This window comes from Cupressus sempervirens, chromosome 7, assembly GCF_028749045.1.
Source record: "Cupressus sempervirens isolate cs-2001-9-10 chromosome 7, ASM2874904v1, whole genome shotgun sequence".
NCBI classification, from domain to species: Eukaryota; Viridiplantae; Streptophyta; class Pinopsida; order Cupressales; family Cupressaceae; genus Cupressus; species Cupressus sempervirens.
The window spans coordinates 580556079-580579009 of record NC_143124.1 but is presented as its reverse complement, the minus strand read 5'-3'; the positions used below and the strand labels follow the sequence as shown (position 1 = coordinate 580579009).

At 36.8% G+C, this 22931-nt stretch overlaps 1 protein-coding gene and 1 pseudogene across 1 annotated transcript in view; both read left to right on the top strand.

Annotated features, from left to right (window-relative positions):
• Positions 1-22931, top strand: part of LOC149548082 (protein PECTIC ARABINOGALACTAN SYNTHESIS-RELATED-like) — a 233046-nt gene that overhangs the window by 10383 nt on the left and 199732 nt on the right. The gene's annotated exons all lie outside the window — the stretch shown is intronic.
• Positions 13027-15062, top strand: LOC149548088 (copper-transporting ATPase HMA5 pseudogene; annotated as a pseudogene).

The following is a 22931-nucleotide window of genomic DNA, read 5'->3' as shown; positions in this document are numbered from 1 at the left end:
ACCTTTAGGCCAATTCTGGTTGTTGTCAGTAAAGTTATAAAATAGCCGACGGGTAGATTAGCATGTATTCTGTAATTATTATGTAGCCGACAAGTAGAATTAATTATTTCTGAATGGGCGCGACAGTTGAGTCAACCCTTCGGAATGGTCTATGTACACTGTCCGAAATGGACTTTGGATCATAGTTGGAATCATCATTGGAAGCATTATGTAATCTCTTTGGCATGTATGCGAATAATAAAAGGAGTATTGCTGTGTTACATGTTCTTGTCTATTTTCTATATGCATTAATAAACCGTTTATCCCGTACGGTAAACACTGGTGGATTGGATGTAGACCTGATTCATCATTGCAGTGGATTTGAGACTGAGTTCATGCAGAGCTTACATGTTCTTTCTTGTATTTCTAATCTGACTGTATTACTGTATTTAAGGTTGGATTTTGGTATTATGAAGTTATTCTATTGCTGGTTGCTGGTTTATAAAACAATAACATTTCTAGAGATAATCATATGGCTGGTTAATATTTACTGGTTTTAATTGCATGAGCTATCTATTGTAATCTAAAATTTGTTTGTGAGAAAATTTGGGGAAAATATCCAATAGGATATTACAGTCGTATCAAAGCCTCAAACTTGCCATCCTGTTGGGTAGATTTAGTATCTTGCATTTGCGAAGAAATTGGCAAGGGTATTGCAGATTTTAAAAAATTCAATATTTTATTTGGGGTTTGATTTAATTGTGAAATCAGTGACATAGTATCCGGGAGCAGACTATTACCGTGAACCATATTATTTCAGGAATTCACCTTTCTTAAATAGGAATGAGTCGAATGACAGACCTTGGTTTTAATATATTGGGCCTATGTATGTAAAGAAAGTGAATGTTTGCGCACAAATAATAAATGCCGGGGTGAATATTAAATATGAAGTATTCAGTGTTGCTGTCAGATTATTGCAGGAATTATACATTTCAATTCACTTGTTGTGAATGAATTTCAGACTTCAATATTATTTTGGAGACCTTGAAAATTTTGCCCAGCTCATCAATAATTCGCCCTTTTAAAATGTAATTCCGTGATTTTTCAGGGACACATTGATTCAGACATCTCTTTTGGCAAATATATTAACTAAGTTAATTGGCAAGCTTCATTATTTTTGCCGACTTCATATATCGCAAGGGTTAAATATTAAAATAATATTTTGGTATTGGGCATATATTATATCTCTGTGGAATCTTTAATTTATGAACATTGTTGCCAATGGAGAAGATTGGGGCTCAGTGCAATTTAATTCGATTATCCTAATGGTTGGGTTTTAAGGATGAGAAATGACGTAACAAATATTTTCCCATACTTTGGAATCTCAAAAATTATTGGATGAGCGAATATTTTATCGGCAAACATTAGAAGACCATATATTCTTGTAAACTTAACGCACAAATTTGGTGTGTGAATTGAGTGGATGGAGCAAACATTTAGCAGGAGCATGTCGAACCAAGATTAATCCATTCAGAGATGATAGAGTTCCTTGGACTTGTGAATTGAGAGAAAAGATTTGGCAAAATGACGAAGGTGCAATTGATTCTTTACTATTGGGTCGGTTGTGTTTAGTGCTCGGTCAGGTGGCAGGGACTTGGATGCCGTTACAAGAACATTGGGTGGAAGTTTTTAGGTGCAGCTGCCAGCATTATGATCAAAGGCATAAATTTCTAAATATGGTAACAGTAATAGAAGTTTGTAGAAAGTGAAACCATACAGAAGGGTTGGGAGATTACAAGAATATGGTTCAAGCATTAGACAGGGAGTATCTGTTTCCAACTGTACATATTTGCAATGGAATTTGTAACAGAATGTTTCAGGAATCATAAGTTATATTAAATTTTCGAGCCATTCAGTAGCATATATTGCCGTCCCTTTTCAAGTCTTGAAGCTACAGATATCAGACGAGTAAAAAGGTCAGTCTTGGTATTGTTGATGGTCTTGAGACTTGAGTAACATTGAATTCGTACCGGAGCATTGACATGGGAAATTGTAGAACACGTGTATAATGAATAGCTGAACACAAGGGAGCCATCCCGAGAGTTCCTTCTCCTCGACAAAGTTATTCTGTAACATCACAAGAGTTCTTTGGACTAGTCATTCTAACTTTGGGGATGAAGTTGACCCGGCCGAGGTGACAGAGAGGTAGCAAATAGCATGGAATCTCTGGATGTTGTTGGGAAATAATCGAACACACGTAGAGTAGAATTATATCGAGTTTGCATCAGAATTTCTTAAACATAGATGCATTGATCGAGGTGATTTTCTGCAACATGTGTGCCTTTCCTGTTTGTCACAATTTCCATTATATATTGTAAAATCAACCATATACAAATCTGTAGCAAATTCATAACCTCTGAAGAATAAGTGATTAGTGAACCTGGAACTATTAAGTGTATAGCGTGTGTTTAGTTCGGCACTGATCAGCATCTCAGTTTAAACAATGATTTATTTATCTCAGACAATACAACATTTATTAATTGATGATGACATGCCCAATGTTTGAGATAGTGCCTCTCAGGAATCAGTGTCATGTCTTGGATGGAATAATCAAACAAGTGTTTGATCTAACATCTTTTCATAAGCTTGTGAATTTTGATGCAAAATTTGCGATCATTCATAGTAAGGGATCTTACTTAAGTGACAAGCTATGCTTGTTTGTGCTTAAGTTTGATAAGAAGCAATATCGGAGATTTCCTTTGATTGTTCCTCGCTTCAGCATCTTTATTTTAATGATTATATGCTTCTTATGTAATTTGGCAAACTTAAAACTTAGCTACAATCAGATATAAGAACTTAGAAACTCGAAACTGTTTTTGAATACAAACTGTTCAATAAAATGATAAAACTTTCAAAACTGAAAATGTAAGACAAGATTTGCAAGGGAATATTAGAAGCTAAGTTGTTTTTTTTGGTAGCATTAGTGTTTATCTTTAGCATATATTCAGCCCGATCAGTGATAGGTAGTGTTAAATTGCAGTCAAAGTAGAGGTATTTTAGTGGGGAAAAATTGTCAAACAGTATTTCAGGACAGGGAACAAACATGTTCAGGCAGCTACCAGAATTTATTGCAAAGAACAAAGAACAAATTCTTGAAGAAAAGCTCTTCAATGTAGAAAGGAAACTTGCAAATTTGCCTCAACCAAAGCATAGATTACTTTGCGACTTGGATGTAATTGAGAAAAGTTTATCCATAATAGAACAGCTAGGTTCTAAGAGTAAACAAGTGAACGTCCTTCTTGCTGTGATTCCTTTGGTTAAGCAATGTTGTTGAGACATGATAGTGAAGTAAGACTTGCAGTGATGCAGTGTATTGTTCATGTTATGAGGATAATAGTGCCACACGATCCTTACTACACGAAAGTTATGAAGGAGGTATTTTGATCGATTGTAGAAAGTTTTCAAGGATTGAGTGATATTTATAATCCATCATTTGGTAAAGTAGTCCAAAGTTTAGAATCAGTTGCAAGACTTAGAGCTTGTGTGATTGTGATAGATCTTGATTGTGAAGACTTGATTCTTGATATGTTCCATCTGTTTTTGATTGCCATTGAAAGGGACCACAAGAGAAATGTTTTGTATTTATGCAATCCATTATGTCTCTAAGCATTAAGGAAAGTGATGATTCACAACATTTCTTATCTACTATATTGGCTGATTTGAAACAAACACATGTTACTGTTATCTATTTGACCTACCGGCTCAAACAAAAAGAGCCATGCTTGCTGAAAATGATTGATTATCTAATGTTTATGTTCAAGCATAACATTATGTGATCACGTGACCTTTTTATGTCTATAAGTTGCATATTATGATGAAAATAGAACAATATCTCATGAAATAAGACAAGTATCATACACTATTTTTCTAGAAATGTAATTTTATTCATCAAGTGTCCATAATGTTCCACACAGGCTGTGAAATTAACCATGAAGAAAATAAAGCAAAGCCTAAATTTGAACATAAATGCAAATGCAAAAATAAAAAGAACATGAAAGCAAAGGGGTTCATAGGTGCCAGCCATTGCTTGGAATGAATGGCTTGTTGCTGGTTGTTCATGTTGGTTACCAAAACCGCAGATTGGAAATCCAAGAGCTTGCCGATTCTCCAATAGGACTCCATAATCAGTTCTGGCCAATGAATGAGAATCACTTTGATTCCCTTGCACTTTAGGTTCCGCTACACCCAGGCAGGCAGACCTTCACCTCAAATGCTGACTGCTTGGTTTAAGGCTTTTCTATAGCGAATTTAAGCTTTTGAGTTCTCTGACTGGCAAGGTCTTTGAGCTTGATTAATATGAAGTTATGAGATAGTTTGAAATGAATATTTTTGATAAGGTTTTAATAGCAGATTTGAGTCAACTGCAATGAAGATTATAATGTACAACTTTATAATGTTCTATGCACATAAACTATAAACAATTGAATAATCAAGACATGACAAATCAAATATATACACAATTCTAAACTAGCCCAAATTGCACTTTAACTCTCAAGGCTAGGGAGACGGATTGGACACAGATTCAGAAACAATTAAATATTTCACAATATCTAAAATGATCAGGTTGAAAATGCCATAGATGACCTCGTCCACTTCTCTGACCGAAATTGATTACAGAATTAAAAAATGATTATAAAGGACGAATTGACTGCAGTTTAAATCTCCATGCCTTCAATAAAAATAAAGAAAGGACATTTTATTTTATTATTAAAATAAAATATTTGAATTTACATTATAAAGCCATTCTGTTGCTTCTTATTCCTCCAAACAAATATATATGAATGATTCTTCTTTCTCGAATATGTCTTGGTTCCTTTGATATTCTTTCATTATTTATATCTTTCTTACGTATGAGGATATGACTTTTCAAATGAAGAGTCATACTGCACGTTAATTAATCGCACCTCTTCAGTAAATAATAATTTTTAATCGCAACTTAATGCTTTTCTTAATCACTTTATTTAGCTTCTTTTCTATGGTTACTCTTATCGATATATTCAATATATAATTTTCCCTTCTCACGAATTCATGAAAGCTCTTGACAGCGTGAATGGAGTCTTCCAAACAGTATAGCGCTCAATGCCTGAAATTGCATGATTACTTTCTGTGTCTAGAACCGCAGTTGTCCGTTCTATCATTGCGTTCTTGTAGTCGTCTTCATTGGGAACTCCACAACCTTTCTGTCAAACCATCTTTGTCTGCGAGTCACTCCTCCTGACATATTGCTCCTCAGATCTTCATCGTGTGGATTAAACAAGTGATCATAAATCATAAATAGCCAACAAAATTTTCTACACAATGATCAGAATGGTACTGCATTTCGATGTGTAGAGTAAGGGCAATATATTGTTAAATTTTCTACTAACTTCGAACCACAATACTTACTGGGTTGTTTCCCATTCATCATTTGAGCCAATGATTTGACTCAGCGTCAATTGAGACTTGGTCTACATGAATTACCTTCCACATTCTTTCAGTCTTTATGCCATTTTATTTTCATCAATAGATGCGGTTATTGTGCGCGTTCCCAAGGATTGGGCTTTCTAAAACTGAAGATTAATATCATTATCATTCATATCTTCCTCATGTGCTGAGTCGACAACTGCAACCAAATCAATCGTGCGTCTCTTTCTAATCATTGATAAGACGTTCCATGTCAATCGCTGATATTAACTGTATACTGGCTCTTTGTTTGGAAAATAGTCATAAACATGTTGTACACGCTGGCTACCAATTCTTTGTAAGTAACTAATAAACTCATATCTTATTCCTTCCTTACTGATTGGAGAGAGGAACTGACTGCTTCTTGATTATTAGATCATACCGATGAAGATGATATACAAGAAGAGAATATAATATCGTTGCTTTAATCAAAGCTTTTTGTTGTATCTCTAGGAAACTAAAATTCATGAATGCATTCTTATTTATGTCCAACAGGGTCATCCCTGAAAAGCTCTTACGTTGTACTGAAGACTTCATGACTTTTGAAGATATTGACCTTCGTATGGAATATTGTAATTACAACTTCACCTTTAATCCTCGTCTTTAAATAATGGCATTTGATTGCTTCTTTTATGACCCTAAATCAAACTTGTTGTCTTTTGTCCTGATATTGGTTGGTAATACCGTAGCTGTCAACAACTGGCATCACTTATCGGTATAGGTAATGGCTCCAAGCTGTGTGTTTTGTTGCTATGATTTTTTTCGGAGATATTGTGCCACATGTATGTGTCAATGATTATTCCAGATTTATATTTGTCTCTGGATTAGGAGAAGCATCCTGTAGGTAGCAGCTTAAATTGGACACTTCAGAGGCCAGGTCCATCAAAGAAACATGTGCTGCTATTGCACTATAACTGTCAGCTGTGCAAGTTAAGAGAACATTTATGCTAGTACTTAATTTTTCTGAATTAAGAGTCTCTAGCTGTGGAAAACTGAACTATTCTTGACAAGAAAAGTTCCCACTTTACAGAGCAACATCATTTGCAAGTCTGTTTACCAAACTGATCAAAGGTGCCTGAACAACTTTCCATGTCTGCAACAATATTCTGTGGATTTATTGGATCAGGGATTTCTAAGTCCTGAGAATTCATAAGTTGTTGATCAGTAAGAACAACAATTCCAGATTTGTGTTGACCCATCTTATTGAACTCATTGAAGCTTCCTTCCATGTTATCCTTGCCTTTTGACATCTATGATTATATTTCTATCTCCAATAGTATTTCATAAATGGAGGCCAAAAATTTGAGCTCCATCAGTCCACATGCTTGTTCCCGCTGTCCTGCTTTTCCACACTCCCACTCCATGTCCTGCATTTGAAAATAGAAAAGAATTAGATCTAGACAATGGCAAACAAACTCACCTCCTTGTCCCGCATATGCATCTATATCCAAAATCCTAAGCCCTGATTTATTTTCAAAGAAAAATGATTAATGCCACGTGGACGTAAGATGTGGCTCCCACAAGGGTTCGAGTCCAGTGTATCATTGATCAACAGATATCAGATAAAGCAAGGAAAGTACATAATATCAAAGGGACAAGTATTTATTATGCATGAAACCTTTTATTATATCACGTGTGCAGATCACAGTTGTAAATCAGCTAGTTGTTTAAGGGACAATTTACTCATTTAATTTGAAACCTTACAGTTAATAATGGCTGAGAAATGTGCAACAACAAATGAGAACGGAAAAAAGAGGATGAAATGCTTTCAGTAAAAGAAGAATAATACAGGAGTGCTGTTAAAGTTTCAGCTACAAAGAATCTTGCTATTATTCACAATGAAATAGGATTCAGAAAATCGATGACAGTATAATCAAGGAACAGTGACCAGCATTGCAGCATGATATGTTGTTACTGATTGATTTGAATGAAAATTTGCAAATATACCACAGTGAAGAGCTACGAACAAGAGTGATCAGTAGCACAACAATGCTCTTGACAAGTGAAGGAAGGCAAAGTTCAGGCTGAAGCTGAAGTGTATCTACAAGCAAATAACTTATGAAATACCCACTTGACAAATGGAGGAGAAAGCAATGAAAGTGTCTGCAACTTTTCAAGATTTAAAGTTGAACTGTAAATAGCAGAACGTAAACCTGTAACTATTTTGTCATCATAGAGAAGGAAGAGATACAATAGTCCTTATACTTGCTTCGTTTCTAGCTTTCCAAGAAGCTTTAGCAAAGGGCAACAAAAGTGTAATGGACATATGCTGAATGTTTTCCAAAGCTGCAAAATATGCCAAGATGATGGAAAAAGATAAAATAAACCCTCATTCATTGCATAGTGTAAATAACAACTTTGAGGGTTCAAGGTGGAGCTTAACAACAAAGGCATGAATGTTCAATCATTTGCAAATCAACAGAATAATAACCAAATCCAAAGAATATACTCACATGGGTGAGAGCAATGTATCAGTGAGACAAAATGAAGCTAGACTTCTAATTCTAACACTCAATGACACAGACCACATTTTTCTTTCAGATTTCTTAAAGAAAGAAAAAGAAATAAAAGCTACAGAGACCTACAGCAGTGATGTTAACCTAGATGGGGTTTCATTAGGAAAAAGAAAGGCACTCATTGTTTTTGGTTAAAAAACAGACTGTAGAAGTCATGGCATTCAAGCAAAAGGAAAATATACAAATGACTTCATGCTTTTGCTATAACCAAATTGGGAGGAATTGAGCTGAAGTCTGAAGGTTTTGTCCTGCATCAATTACTCCTGCAAACAAGAAAAAAACCATGGAAAATATGCATTCTTCACAAGGAAATGTGAATTAGGGTTCAAGCCAAGAACATTTGCAAGTTGGGTTTTCATCTGAGAGCCATTTACAGCTGGAGTTCTGCAACAAGAAACACATTATAAGCCCATACTGGAGCTGTTATATATATATATCTAAAAGCAATAGAGCAAGAGTATGCAAGTAGTCTGCAAAAACATCAGAGAGTATTTGATGCATGTTTGTATGTCAGACAAATTGAGGATACCCAAGAGCATAGCCTTTGTGCACAAGGATAATGGAAATGTTTTACATTTATGTTACAGGGAATAGTTGTAAAAAACAGAAAAATGACACCCATGTCATGAGAGAGAGCAAAAAGGAATCCCATGTCAATTTGCAATGAAATGTAGACCCTGCAAAATTAGTCACGACTTCATCAAAAGGAAAATGTAGAATAAACCCTTTTCTTCTACGGCGACTTCTAGTTTGAACAAATTAGAAAGATTTACTCCAAACATTTGAAATAAATGATACAGGAATCGATAAAGGGTTTGTTCTTATAAGAGTTTGAAAATAATGGGTTACAACTATCATTTTCTCATTATACAAGCACATGTTATCTGCAGATAGAAATAGTGGAGGAAATAATAGAGAGTACGCTAATGGCAGCGAAAGAACCAGCAGAATGATGTTCTTATCACACGCCTGTACAAGTCAAAATAACGCATAAGATGTAGAATGCCATGGAAATGGTGAAAAAGATTAGAAGATATACGACAAAAATGCTTGAGAATTTCTCAGAAAATCACCATATCAAGAGCGGGTTGCAATGTACCTTAAAAACGCTTTCCAGATACCCTCAAAGTTTCAGCATTCCCAAAAGGCAGCAAAGCATCAAGCTCTAGCAATGGCGGCCATACACCAAAATATGCTCTGAAATCATATGCAGGCTGCAAATTTTCCTCAAACCCTAGGCGGCAGAATGTTCATGAAGACTTCTAGACTTCAAACTCGAACAATGAAAATGATAAACTTTTAGGTTGCAAACGCATATGTATGCCTTTCAGAACCAAAGTGTATTCAGATCTATTATGTTTCCACAATCCATGTAAATGAGATTTTTTAATTTCTGGATTTGATTGTGTAGAGTTTTTTTACCATCAACGTTTAGGATCATACTACATGATCCATCATCAGGATGCAAGAGAACAAGAAAAACAAAAAAGTTTTTTATTTTTTGGAGTTCGGAAGCTTTTTGATGGGATTCATTTCTTTTTCTCAAGTATGTCGTAGGTTTTTTATTCCATTACTTGGTTGAGGATCTATAGTTAGAGGCAATATAGTATTGTTTAAAAACATTTTTTTTTCTTGTTATTCTCTAAGTTTGCTTATGATATAATGTAAAATGAGATTATTAATTAGCATTGTATAAGCTATTTAATAATTTTATTATTTCTAAAAGCAAATTTTAGGAGTGTTAAAGACTAGTTTTAATTTTTCCATTATTACTCATGATGGAATGTTGGCAAGGTCAAAGTCATAACAAGTGTGGAATTGGATAGATTTGTCATAATGAAAGGACCAAACAGATGAATCAGTTTGGTAACATCTAGAGGGAATATAGGGAATATAGGATTGAAGAGGTCGAATTTGATTTAGTAATGGCAGTTGAGGGGTCTTTATGGCCAGTCTGAGCGTTTTGTGGGCAGTTTTGAGGGAGTTAGAGGGGTGTTTATGACTTTATGGGGTGTTTTGAGTCATTATTCTATATTTGTGAAGATTCTAGGCCCTCTTTTTTAGGCTATTATTCTTCATCCGACCCAGGGGTTTGTGAGATTGTACTTAGTGAAATATCCCTTTCCGGATATTTTACTAAAAACCCTTGATATAAACTTGCAAGTTTAAACCCGAACAAAAAACCAATATAAATTCCAGAACTTTAATCGATTTCTAACCAGCAGATTTACATACAAGAAAACTTAGAAAAACTTGTTTTATTCCTCCAATATTCAGAAAGTAAATATATAAACCAGGAGTTAACTCAGATATCTGCCAAAGACGTTATTGTATTATATAACAACAATACAATAACATGCAATAATCCAAATAATCCAATCTTATAAACAGAAATAACAGTCATATTGGCAAATATAGATAAAACCTGTAATGAACGCTAGGTTTGCCTCCAACCTCGAAAAGCTTCTTCAAGGGTTTGCATCCTCGAAGAGATAACCAATAACTGTTTCCAACTCCCAGATTAATATTTGTTTTAAAAATTATAATTTTCATAACATTCCATGTGGAGCTTGTTGTACCTTTATCACTTTTCCCAAGGTGATGCATGCTCTTTTAAGCAATGTGGAATAAAGCACCTTTTTGTCCTTTAGTCACTTAAGTGAACATAGTACATTTTCAAAATAAAGTGACAAGTTAAATGAACTTTAAAAGTCACTTAGTCAGTAAACCATATAATCATCAGGCATTAAAATAATTGACCAAATGAGCTCAGATAAGTGCGTGCAATAGCTTGTTGGAAAGCTCTCGATGAGACACTTCCAAACCAACACTGAGGTGCTGAAAATACTGTGCTCTTTTTACTGACTAAAAACAGTAAGCATTTGGTCAACTTGCCAAAACTGCTCTGATGGTTCTGAAACTGGAAATGTCTAGGCCAAATCTCGAACTGAACCTCGTAAAGAACCTTTTCGCCCCCGAAACCTAGGCGAAGTGAGCCGGTAACACCGAATTATAATGTCCCAGAAAAAGGGGACATTACACTTAGTGAGTCTTGAACTCATTATGTTTGCAGTTTTGATTATTGAGAAAAGGGGACTTTGTGATTTTTTCCTATCCTTTGCCTTTTTTGCCTCATTTTTTGTACTCAGTTTTTAAGTGAATGAATTGAAGGCCTATCATTTGTAGATTATGAAGTCTTGTCCAACTTGTCATTGTAGTTTAGTCACATCAAGTGATTGATAAGGTGGAATTTTGAAGTGTTATTAGACCTTCTTATTCAGTTTGTCTCATGTATTTGTTTCATGCTGTAAGCGATCATTGCACAGGTCATCAATTGTGTTTTTGTTTGAATGATCAAGAACTGTCTTGTGGAAGTCATTTTCCTTTTCAATTTTTCAGTCATTTTCAAACTAATTAATGAAAAATTTATGTGTAAGAGGTACTTAACAAGTTTGTGATTCTGGGATTCTTTTCTGCACATGGATTAGTGTCATTCTACAAGTGTTCATTTCTATAAATTTTGTTTACTATAGGTTCAAGCAGTAAAATTTTCAAGTTTCTCTATCCCTTTTCTTGGAAACTTCAGTAGTTTAGAAGCTCGGAGCCGGCTTTAACCAGAGATTCACTCCTTTTTTCAAGTGACCCACAACTTAGGAGTGTTTCAATGTTTCAAACTTAACAAGGGTGTAGTTTTAGGTGATAACAATTATATCTTCTGATAGTTGTAGCTTGGATAACAATAACATCAAACAATGTGAGCAACTACTGAAATCTTTCTTTAGAAGTGTTGCACTGATATCCAAATTGCCTCAATTCTTGCCTTTTTGAGCTATGATTATTTTCGGAATGTGCCTCATTTTAAGCATTAAAATGGCCACTTTCCCTTAGAGTTTTTGAGAAATTTCGCCCTTCAAATATCTTTGGCTTGTTCCCAGCTCCGTCCAGCACTTTGAATTTTTAAAATCCGGTTCCCGAGTCAATAGTTTTCTTAGGGTAATGGAAGGAACCAAAATACGTATTTTCAACCAAATCATTAACCATTAAAAAGGTTAAGGGTCGGGGTCCAAAACACGTATTTCGAACCATTAACATTAACCTCTTAACCTTTAAAAAGTTTAAGGTTTGGGGTCCAAAACATGTGTTTCACTTTCAAATCTTACTCTCCATCAAAAAGAGGTTTAGATAAATTTCCAAAACACGTATTCCGAACCATTAACCTTAACCTCTCATCCAAAAAGGTAAAGGTTAGAGGCTCAAACACGTATTTCTAAAACAGTTATTAACTTCCTTTTTCCGAATGCTGAAAGTAAGAATCAAAAAGTGAGTTATCTCAAAGGCCTTTCTATGATAGAAAATGCGTCTGTCATAAAAAAATAAAAATGAAGATATTGCTTCAAGGTATTTGATGGAAGGTTTGAAATTCTAAAAGAAAGATAATGCGAGAGGAATCATTGGGGAGCTGAGAGTCTTGAAAAGAGAATGTGAAACAGCTCATACCTTTCCTCTGGCCTGCTCATCTTTGATACTTCCAAAGCACTCAATGGAGAAGATTTGAAGCCTTGGCGAGTGCCGCCATGATCAAGGGATCAATATAAACAAAACATACGGCGTCTTCTAGTGAGGAATGGCGGAGACATGTTCATAAAACACAACAGACAGCCTTTCATGGGCCAAGTATGGCCGGGAGCCGTCAATTTCCCCGATTTCCTTAACCCTAAAACAATATTTTTCTAGGCAGATGAAATCTCCCGCTTCCACAAAATGGTTCTTGTAGATGGCCTCTGGATTGACATGAACGAGGTCTCCAACTTCTGCACCGAAAAATGAACAATCTCAAAGAACCGCCCTTGTCCAGGCCCTCAGGGGTGATTATGCTGCCTGGATTGCATCAACATCACCAACACACGTTGGGACCACCCTCCTTACAAAATCAATTGCTCATGGGAAAGTGCTCCATTGGGCTACAACACCATTGCCACAAGCTCCGTTCACTACAATGACATCCTCAACTACAATGCCCACAGCCACTATGGCTTCTCACAGGCCATTGCCACACACTCTGCCCTCAAGAATCTTCTTAATCAGCGCCCTTTTGTGCTCACTAGGTCAACTTTGTTGGCTCAGGGTCATATGGGACCAGCGACAACAAGGCCATGTGGGAGGACCTCAGGTGCTCAATCTCCACAATTCTCAACTTTGGGATGTTTGGGATGCCAATGGTGGGATCTGACATTTGTGAGTTTTATTCGGATGAGACTGGGGGAATTGGTGAGGAGCTTTGTGGGAGGTGGATTCAATTGGGTGCTTTCTATCCATTCAGTAGAGATCGTTCCAATCAGGCCAGCAAGAGGCAAGAGCTCTACCTGTGGGATTCTGTGGCCAAATCAGCAAGGAAGGCCTTGCGGTTAAGGAGGAATCAATTAGGGAGGCCATTGAAGATGCCGGCTTTGAAGCCACCTTAATTGATACTGATGACGAAGTGTCTGTTACAGCTGTATGTCGGCTTCGCATAAAAGGAATGACATGCACTTCATGTTCTAGTACTGTGGAATCTGCCTTAGAAAAGGTCCAAGGAGTGAAAAAGGCTGCAGTTGTTTTAGCAACAAAAGAAGCAGAAATCAGATACGACCCCAAATTGGTTAACTACTGGCAGTTAATTGATGTGATTGATGATAGTGGTTTTGAAGCTGCCTTGATTAGTATTGGGGAAGATAGAAATAAGGTTCATCTCAAACTAGAGAGAATTCTCTTGGACAGCGAAATCAAATTGATTCAGAGTTCTCTTAAAGCTTTACCTGGAGTAGAATATATAGAACTGGATATCCAACTAGAGAAGCTAGTTGTGTCATACAATCCAGAAATGACAGGACCGAGAACTTTTATGGAGGTGATTGAGGAGACATGTGAAAACTGCAAGGTGAATTTGTTTCAGCATGGAGGGTCAGGAGGCCTTGACAGAAGTGAAAAAAATTAATTGGTACCATAAGTCTTTCTTATGGAGTTTGGTTTTCACTGTATCAGTATTTCTCGTAGCCATATTTTTATGTATATTCCAGGAATTAAAAGAGTGCTGGAATTAAAACTGGTGAATATGTTAATGCTTGAAGAGCTTTTAAGGTGGATACTATCAACTCCTGTGCAATTTATTATTGGTCGGCGCTTTTATACTAGTGCATACAAAGCTATTCGTCATGGCTCTGCCAACTTGGATGTTTTGATTTCCTTAGGAACAAATGCAACTTATTTCTACCTAGTCTACACAGTATTGAGGGCTGCAACTGATGCAGAGTTCAAAGGTCATGATTTTTGTCAAAACCAATTCAATGCTGATTTCTTTCATTCTTCTTGGGAAGTATTTGGAGGTTCTTGCCAAAGGGAAAACCTTTGAAGTTATTGCCAAGCTAATGGATTTAGCACTCGACACAGCTAATTTACTTATTCATGACAATGATGGCAGTTAGTTGATCCAACATAATGATAAAATCAAAATTTTGCCTAGTGAGAATGTTCCATTTGATGGAGTGGTTGTGTGGGGCTAGAGTCACGTCAATGAAAGTATGATAACAGGGGAAGCTTGGCTTGTTGCCAAGCGAATGGGTGATGAAGTTATTGGTGGAACACTAAATGAAAATGGGGTTCTACACATAAGAGCTACACATGTGGGCTCTGAGAATACTCTGTCACAAATAGTCCGGCTTGTTGAAGTAGCACAAATGGCAAAGGCACTGGTGCAGAAATTTGTAGACAAAATTTCAAAATTCTTTGTACCTTTGGTTATTACAATTTCATTTATCACTTAGTTAGCATGGTTTGTAGCAGGAAAGATTGGCTCGTACCCCAAGTTTTGGATTCCATCTAAAATGGATGGATGAGTTTGAGCTTGCTCTTTAATTTGGTATATCAGTCGTGGTTATAGATTGCCCTTGTGCTTTAGGTCTTGCAACACCTACTACAATCATGGTGGGTACTGACGTAGGGGCCAGTCAAGGTGTTCTCATCAAAAGAGGAAGTGTTGTCTTGGATAAGGATGATGAAGAATATGAGAAGGTGCCAAATACATGTTAATGTTTGAGTAGAAGATACAATGTAATGAGATGTAATCTCAAACACCACAAATTGAACATTCCCTCCATATTGACAGCCTCATGCTCTTGATCTCTTCATGAAATGAGGGATATGTGTTCATCAATAAAGTAATGTAACTTGAATAAATCATTCGAATATCAAAAGGAGATTGATAAGGATTGATTATCTAATCTTCCTCTCGAAAAGTGTAAGATCTAAATTTTAGGTCATACTGGTTAATTTTGTAGAGGTTAATTAACCTTACCCAAACTACATATTTTGGAGGTAATTATTAACCACGAAGAGGTAGTTCTTAACCTCCATCTCTATATAAGGAGTCATTTTTGGCTTTGTAAAGGGACTTTTTGGACTTTGAACAAGAGAAGACTTAGGTTAGAATTTTGGTGATAAGATAATATTTGGAAAGTGTGTACAAATTTTATCTTTGCAACCGAAAATTCCTCTTAGGTTCTTGGTGCAAGAAAATAAAGGAACGTGCAATTTGAGTTCTCTTCTTTCAAAATCTAAATTGTTATAAATGTTGATTCTCTTTGCAGTGAACATTCTCATGGTATTGTGCAAATGTTTATGAATCTTCGGATCAGCATTGTGCTAGTAATAGTTCTCAAGCGTAGATCTTGATTGTTGTTATTAGCGGTTTTAAGTTAGTTTAGGAAAGCTTTGAAGTCGTGTGGCGCATTCGTCATCAATGGCGTTCTGTTTATCTTTTAAAGTTTGATTTCATTTTTATTTGAAAAACTTCAAAATTATATCATACGAGGGAGCTGCCCCTCTAAATGCAGAGGAAGGCCGCATATCAAGGGCCTATCCAACTGTTGTGAACAGTTTGCCACATACACTTCGTTGGGCCATTTTTACAGTGACAAATTTGTTTACCAACAAGAAGAGACAATATTGAGGGAGGAAAAGAAGAAGATTTGTTTAAGCCTATAGAGGGATATGAAAAGAAAGACAAAGCTTAGACATACGTGCAGCTTACCAGGGATGAAGCTGATAGTATTCTTAGGAATTACAAGGCTGAAAAGGGCACAGCCGTGGATAGCTCCGTGAGAATTCAAAGGAGTCTACACGCATTATGACATCATGTCCGTTGGTTGATAACTATAGGATTGATGAAGCATTTTTCTGATCAGCTATTTCTGTAGAAGCAATGAAGGGTAGGCTTGTAGATATTTATTCATATGATGATAATACTTTCAGCCAGCATAATGTTGAATGGATGAAGCATAGTAATTTGCGTTTTGAGATGGGTGCTGATTGGATATTTGAGAATCCACTATTGAGTTGGATGAGGGAACACCTCTTGAAATCAATCAAGAGACCTTGATTGATACTGATTGCAACTAGGAGGTGGTAGCGTTGTTACATTTGAGAGAAGGACATCATTCTGATTACAAAGCAGCCTTAGATAGAGACTTGGCTAATAGTATGGCCAAGGACCATAGAAGGAGAAGGATAGTGCAGATGAGAATTTGTTGATTTATTCCAGTGCCTACGATTACTCTACTATCATGGATGATTAACATGATGTTAGCACTTGGTACGGTACACTTTCCATTGTGAAGGAGGAAGCCAAGTCCAACAGTGTTGCTAGTTTTCTTCTTCATCACAAATCCTGTTTTGGGATACTTGTTAGAGGGGTAGCATTATGGTAGTTGGATATTCAAGATAGCTCGAAGGGTGGATGCCCTTTTTGTTTGTGAGACCCAAGAGGATCAGCCACATGGTCAGTGTTGTTTCAGGGAGTTTGTTGGCATGATGTTTAGCTCAGACCTTTATTTGATTGTAGTGGTGCTTGTGATCTCAATTGGAGTGAGGTTCTCTGTTAGATTGAGGATTTTCCCACATATGATAACAACATATGATAGTGTGGTTCGATAGGTTATGCACATGGAGTGACACATGATTCTGGTATTATCATGATTGGTGCATTGCTGTTGTATGGAATTGATGAGCATCTTTGCAATTCTAGATATGATATATGTAGCACAGTGTGCAGTGGCTTGGTGGAGCAAATTGAGATTGATATGGGATCCAGGCATTTTGGTTACATCATGTAGATACCGATTACTTGAGGGCAAGCAATATTTGGGAGGGGAGGATTGTAATATCCCCTTTTCTAGCCATCTACTTGTGATGCGTCATTAGCCTTTACTAGCATGGTTTTGTGGGCCAACCAAGTCTTGCTAGGGGTCAATATGAGTTTCGAAATAGGTATCTTCACCTTAAGGCGGATTAGAGTTGAGATAGTAGGGGTTCCTGATACTTTTTATACTAAGTCAGTTGGGGTCCATATTTCCCTATGCTCCACGGAGTTTCCAGGACGAGGACATTTTAGGAGACAGTGATGTGTTTTCAGTATGGGTACGGGTCGAAGCCAAAATTTAGGGGACAGGACCTCAGGATACAACGATTAAAAACATAGGGGATTTTTTTTTATATAGAGACATAATTCAAATATGCATACCATAACATCGATAAACCATTCACCATAGACATTTTAGAAGATCAATACATGGACAATTATCAAATGACAAATACTAAGTACTTCCATTATATCAATATCACATACATATATAGCAAAAATCAAAATACCTAAAGGCTCCAAATATCATGCATGAAATTTGAATGAAATAAAGAGAAGTCCAACTAAAACAGTAAGTAGTAAATACAAAATGCAGTCTTTCCTCATTGCTGTTGCCACTTTATGTTTTTTTTCTTCCTCTTAGCAAGTATGTTAAATCTAAAATTGAGTAGAATGGTTAGTGTTCGTGTTTTAATGGACCAAATATGGTTTGCAAATTTTTATTATGTCTTTACGACAACTGGGGGCCTACATGACAACAAATTTTTTTTTTTTTTTTTTTTTGAGAATGCTTTGCGTTTACCCAACTATTTGGAAAAAAGGGGACAACCAAAAGTTTCAGGGACGGCTGGGGGATGACAAAGCTGTCTCCAAGACTGCTGGCCGTCCCCAAGTTTCCTGCAAAAAAAATTGCCGTTTCGGGGATGTTTCCAAATTTGGAAAAAAGGGGACGGCTTTGGGGATGGCAGAAATCCGTCCTTCCATCCTTGTTTCGTCCTTGGGATGGGTACGACCCCAAAAACATAGGGAATGCGTCCTAGTTGAACATTGATATTTCCAGGTTTGTAGTATTGGACTTTGTCTTGCTGAGAGCTTTCCAGAAATCTTATACATGGCTTTTTAATTTCAACATCATACTTAGACTCAAGGACAAAAACCTTTAGGCCATTTCTGGTCGATTAGGTGCAAATCCAATTCATCATTGTAGTGGATTCGAGACAAAGTTCACATTGAGCTTACAGGTTCTTTCTTGTATTTCCATTATGACTGTAATACCATAGTTAAGGTTAGATTTTGGTATTGCTGGTTTGTAATACAATAACATTTATGGAGATAATTGTATGAGCATATGGCTGGTTATTTTTACTAGTTTTAATTGCATGAGCTATCGATTGTATTCTAGTTTTTTTTCTGAGGAAATTTGGGGAAATATCCAGTAGGATATTACTGTGGATATTTTCAACTAAAAGCGTGGAAGTTAAGGGGTTTTTGGGCTAATATCCGGTTGCGCTCGAAGTCCAATGCTGCAAACCTGGAAATACAAACCCCAATTGACTTACTATAAAGAGTAAGCAACAGGAACCAGTGCCATCTCAACTCTTATTTGCTTAAAGGTGAAGATGCCTATGTTGAAACTCATACTGATCCCTGGCAAGACCTGATTAGCCCACGTGACCATGATGCAAAAGGCTAATGACGCATTAGAGGTTAATGGCTAGAAAAGGGGACATTACAGTAAACCACTGTATTCCTTAAAAAAATAGGTGTAGGAGTGGAATATTTATGGTAGTGGAAAACCAAGGAGATTCTTTTTGGTTTGTTGGTCACCCTAGTGATCCTTTACGGGTGTGAGATTTGGGGCAGCAACATGTCATATTAGAAATAGAGGCAAGTAGAGTTCTTATTGGCGGAAACAAACATCTTCCTTTTAGAGGCTTTGACAACGGTTAAGGTAGTAGTTATTTACCATGTAGTTATAATTGTATTCACCTGTGTAAAACTTTGTTTAATTACAATGCATAATCAATTATGTACTCATCGCTTTCATGTAGACTATTTATTAGTAGGGACAACATTAAGTCTTTGGTCAACTCCAATGTACTATCATGAAACAGTATTGATCTTATGTCATATTGTAATTCTATAAATCCTAATAGGACTTATTGAATATTTTATTTTCCACTCTATGCACTTTTTCCATTAGTTGCTAAATGAGTGCTTTTAAGCTCTATACGTGAGGATTGTTTTGTCATTTCCCCCATCCCAGCCTGACATTCCATGGTGATCCTTTGCCTATTAGACATCCTGATAGGCATCATAGGAGTAAATTAAGGGATGACGTGGGAGCTCAAAATTAAACTCGGTAGAGTTGGTCATCGTGGGCTCTAGGTGATTGTGCTTTACTAAGATGGACCTTATCGTTGTTTGTTTGGCTACCGGTATGACCTTTTTGGGTGTTACAACTTGGGTGTTCAATGATTTGTAACTTCCTCCTGTTGTTGCAACAACATTCCTTGTCAGTCATTGCTTTGGCATCATGCATGTTCATTGTTTGGTAACGTCTTCTTCCCGGAGGGATGCGACTAGTTAAGGGAGCGGATTGGCATTTTGGGATCATCATTGTGAATTTTGAGAATACAAAGAGAAGGAATTGGCAAAAACCCCAACATAGAGAATGAGTTGATCACTGAGGAACTTGGGATGAAAATCCTTGTTAGCAGGAAAGACTGGATGTAGACCTAGTCGGAGCATCGAATCTAACATACGTTAATGGTGATAATTTGAAGCAAATTCAAGGGTAAACAAAGACAGGATCATCGTAAGGCGAAGAATATAATTGTTACTGCAGATTATCAGATTTTGAAAAACACGCACATCACAACAAAGGGGTGAATAGGTATCAAATAGCCACGAGAGTCTCTTGTTCAATCTCGTTTCATCAGGTTAGGATAGTACTACAATTTCCAAAACAACCTCTCACTCATGAACTGGGGGACATAACTGTTGAAGTTGGGCTAACCTTAACTCTCTAATTACGTTTTTATGAACGTTGTTTGAATACAACAATTAGTGACATTGTTTAACTATCTACAAGCACGAGCAAGTTATTATCGAATAATAGCCAGAAGCTGTAGCTATACATTTGTCAAGTTGGGCAGGAAACAAATATAGGAGAGCTCTCCCATCAATACCAATAGAAGAATACTTGTACATTGGACACACCGCCAAAAACCATTCCAGTCGCCTTGGAAATTGGTGATAACATCTATTCAGATGCTGCTTATGCACATTGGCAAAATCACTGGTTGGGCTTATTGGTTTCAATTGTGAGTTGTCGGGACATAGGTTCTTACTGTTAGTCCATGCCATCTGTTGAATTTTGTGATATTAAGAATAGTGACAAGGACTATTTGAGTTGTTCATTTGAATGTCTTTAATTGGTATTGAATTGTAATGCCCCCATTTTTTAGTAGGTTCTTGCAGTTGGCTAGGTCAGTTCACCATCGCAACCCTCATGAGCTGACAGTGAGATTTGAGGGTCTTAGTTGTGTGGTTATAGGCTTTCTAGTAGCCTATGGTGTGTTTTGGGTTTCGTTTGAGGGACTTAGTTATAGTAAATCAAGTTGTTGATTCCGTTGATCTCAGTTGAGTTAGAGGAGTTGGGTGATGCTCTCAATTTTTATTTCAGACTTCCAGTTTGGGCTCCAAGAACCTTGGAGGGAGTGTCTATTTATAGTAAAGTCACCCCGTCAGGTTCATTCATCGTCTTTCATCATCAGGGTCATTTTGGTGTTGTCAAATTTCGATTCCGATGCTTCTTTAGTTGTTTTCGCAAGACAAGTGAATTATTATTATTATTCATCTAAATACGCTGAGGTTGCTATTTTTGTTGGTGTGGTTGGTTGGTCACCTCATTATCATAGCTCGTTGGAATCGGGATAAAAAGTTTTAAATTGTGGGAACAAGAAATAGTGGCTTTGCGTGTCAAAATAGTAAGTTATGGTGGAAAAGGTCTTTTTTGGAGCCAAAAGCAATTAATAAATTATATTAATGACGCTTTATTATATTTTAATGTGGTTTAAGTGGAGTTCCTTTGGGAAACTGGTGCCATTTGGAGATTATAAATATGAAGACATTTGATGAGTAAAGCATCCGATTGAATATTCTTTTCTTTGTTGTCTTTGTGACATGTTCGAGGTTATGATATTTGATGCCCTTGTTGAAATGAAAGGTCGAGTTTGAGTTTCTGAGAAGTGCATGGCAATTCATAGTTGAGGTATTGTGAATTCTTTGATCTGAATTATATAATTCTCCCATTCTGTTGTCTGTGTGTCTAAGGAGATCGATTTTGCTCGAGGTAATTGTGAGTTTTGTGAAGTGAATGGTTGTGGATTTATTGCCAACCTGCAAGCTGATTTGAGGCCACGATCTGGGCATTGTATACTGCCGGTTAACCATTTGGAGGGCGGCGTTGTAATCATTTCAGGCACAATTGGCGTTTACCGAGCCAATACATCTCTTGGGAGGCTGGGCAGCATTTCCTTTTGGGCCTGCGATTTGTAATTAAGAAAAATAGTGGCCGCAGGTGAGTTTTCAAGGGTCTGTGCTGAAGTTTATAGACCTGCAGTTTATTATCTTTGCCTACCATTCCCATTTGAGAGCCAGCGTTTCATATCTCCAGCCTATGATTTGTGTTTCCAAGGGCTGCGGTTGCATAACAGGAACCCACGTGGGAGCAAGGAAGATATACATTTATTTCTCAGGCCTCTGGTTAATGTTTTTGTGGATCAGTTCGTTCTTCAAGCTTGTGGATCTTGATAAATTGCTGCTGGAGGCAAGATTAATCTGCCGTTGCAAAATCAGGTTCCTTATATTTGTTTTGGCCAACTAAATATAAATCTGAAGCATTAAATTGTAATGTTGCTTATTGTTGCATAATAAAAATACTTGAATTGCTTGTGATTATTGAGAGTTGAATACTATAGAAACATCGGTGTTGTTTCAGATTCATCCATTATATCTAGTGTATGCATCTGTCCATGTAGAATTCTTATGCTTTGAAGATTAAAGTTGTTAGCCAAGTGTTCAACAAAATGCCAAATTCGTGATTAGTGAAGGAAATTAATGTTGTTTAAACTATAACCAAGTCGGGGTTATTACATGAATGCTTTACACAATTCCGATATGTATTTCTTTTGAGAGTTCTGGCTATTTGACTATTATTTTTTAGACTTCATTGCTTTAGTATTATGAACTATATATTGTCAGACTCTGAGTATCACAGAAGGATCAAGGAAACATTTTGTTAGTACTCAAACAGTTCAAATATTCCAGTACACAATATAGAAAAATTAAGCCAAGGATATTATAGTGGTATTAGAGCAGCGAATCTGCTGCATAGTGGGCCTTCGCTTTGAATGCATTAGTAAAATAGAGAACCACAAAGAGTTTGGAGACCCCCACAAATTCCGGAAGGCAAAACCGCATAAGAGATTATTGGAATACATTTGATGGTTGAAAGAGTACCAACCACTGCTGAGGAAGCAAATAGGCAAGAAAGGGAAACCTTGAGAGCTCGTACGTTGCTGATGTACTGCAACAACTTATACAGGCAATACAACAAATGAAAATCCGGGCCTAGAAGACCACAAAGCCATCATAGTGAAGGAGGTAGCGTAGAAGGAACACCTCGAGGCATGGAGGCCCCCACTCGTACCACGGATAGGCCTTTAATGCCTGTGTTTGCTGAACATAATGATGAG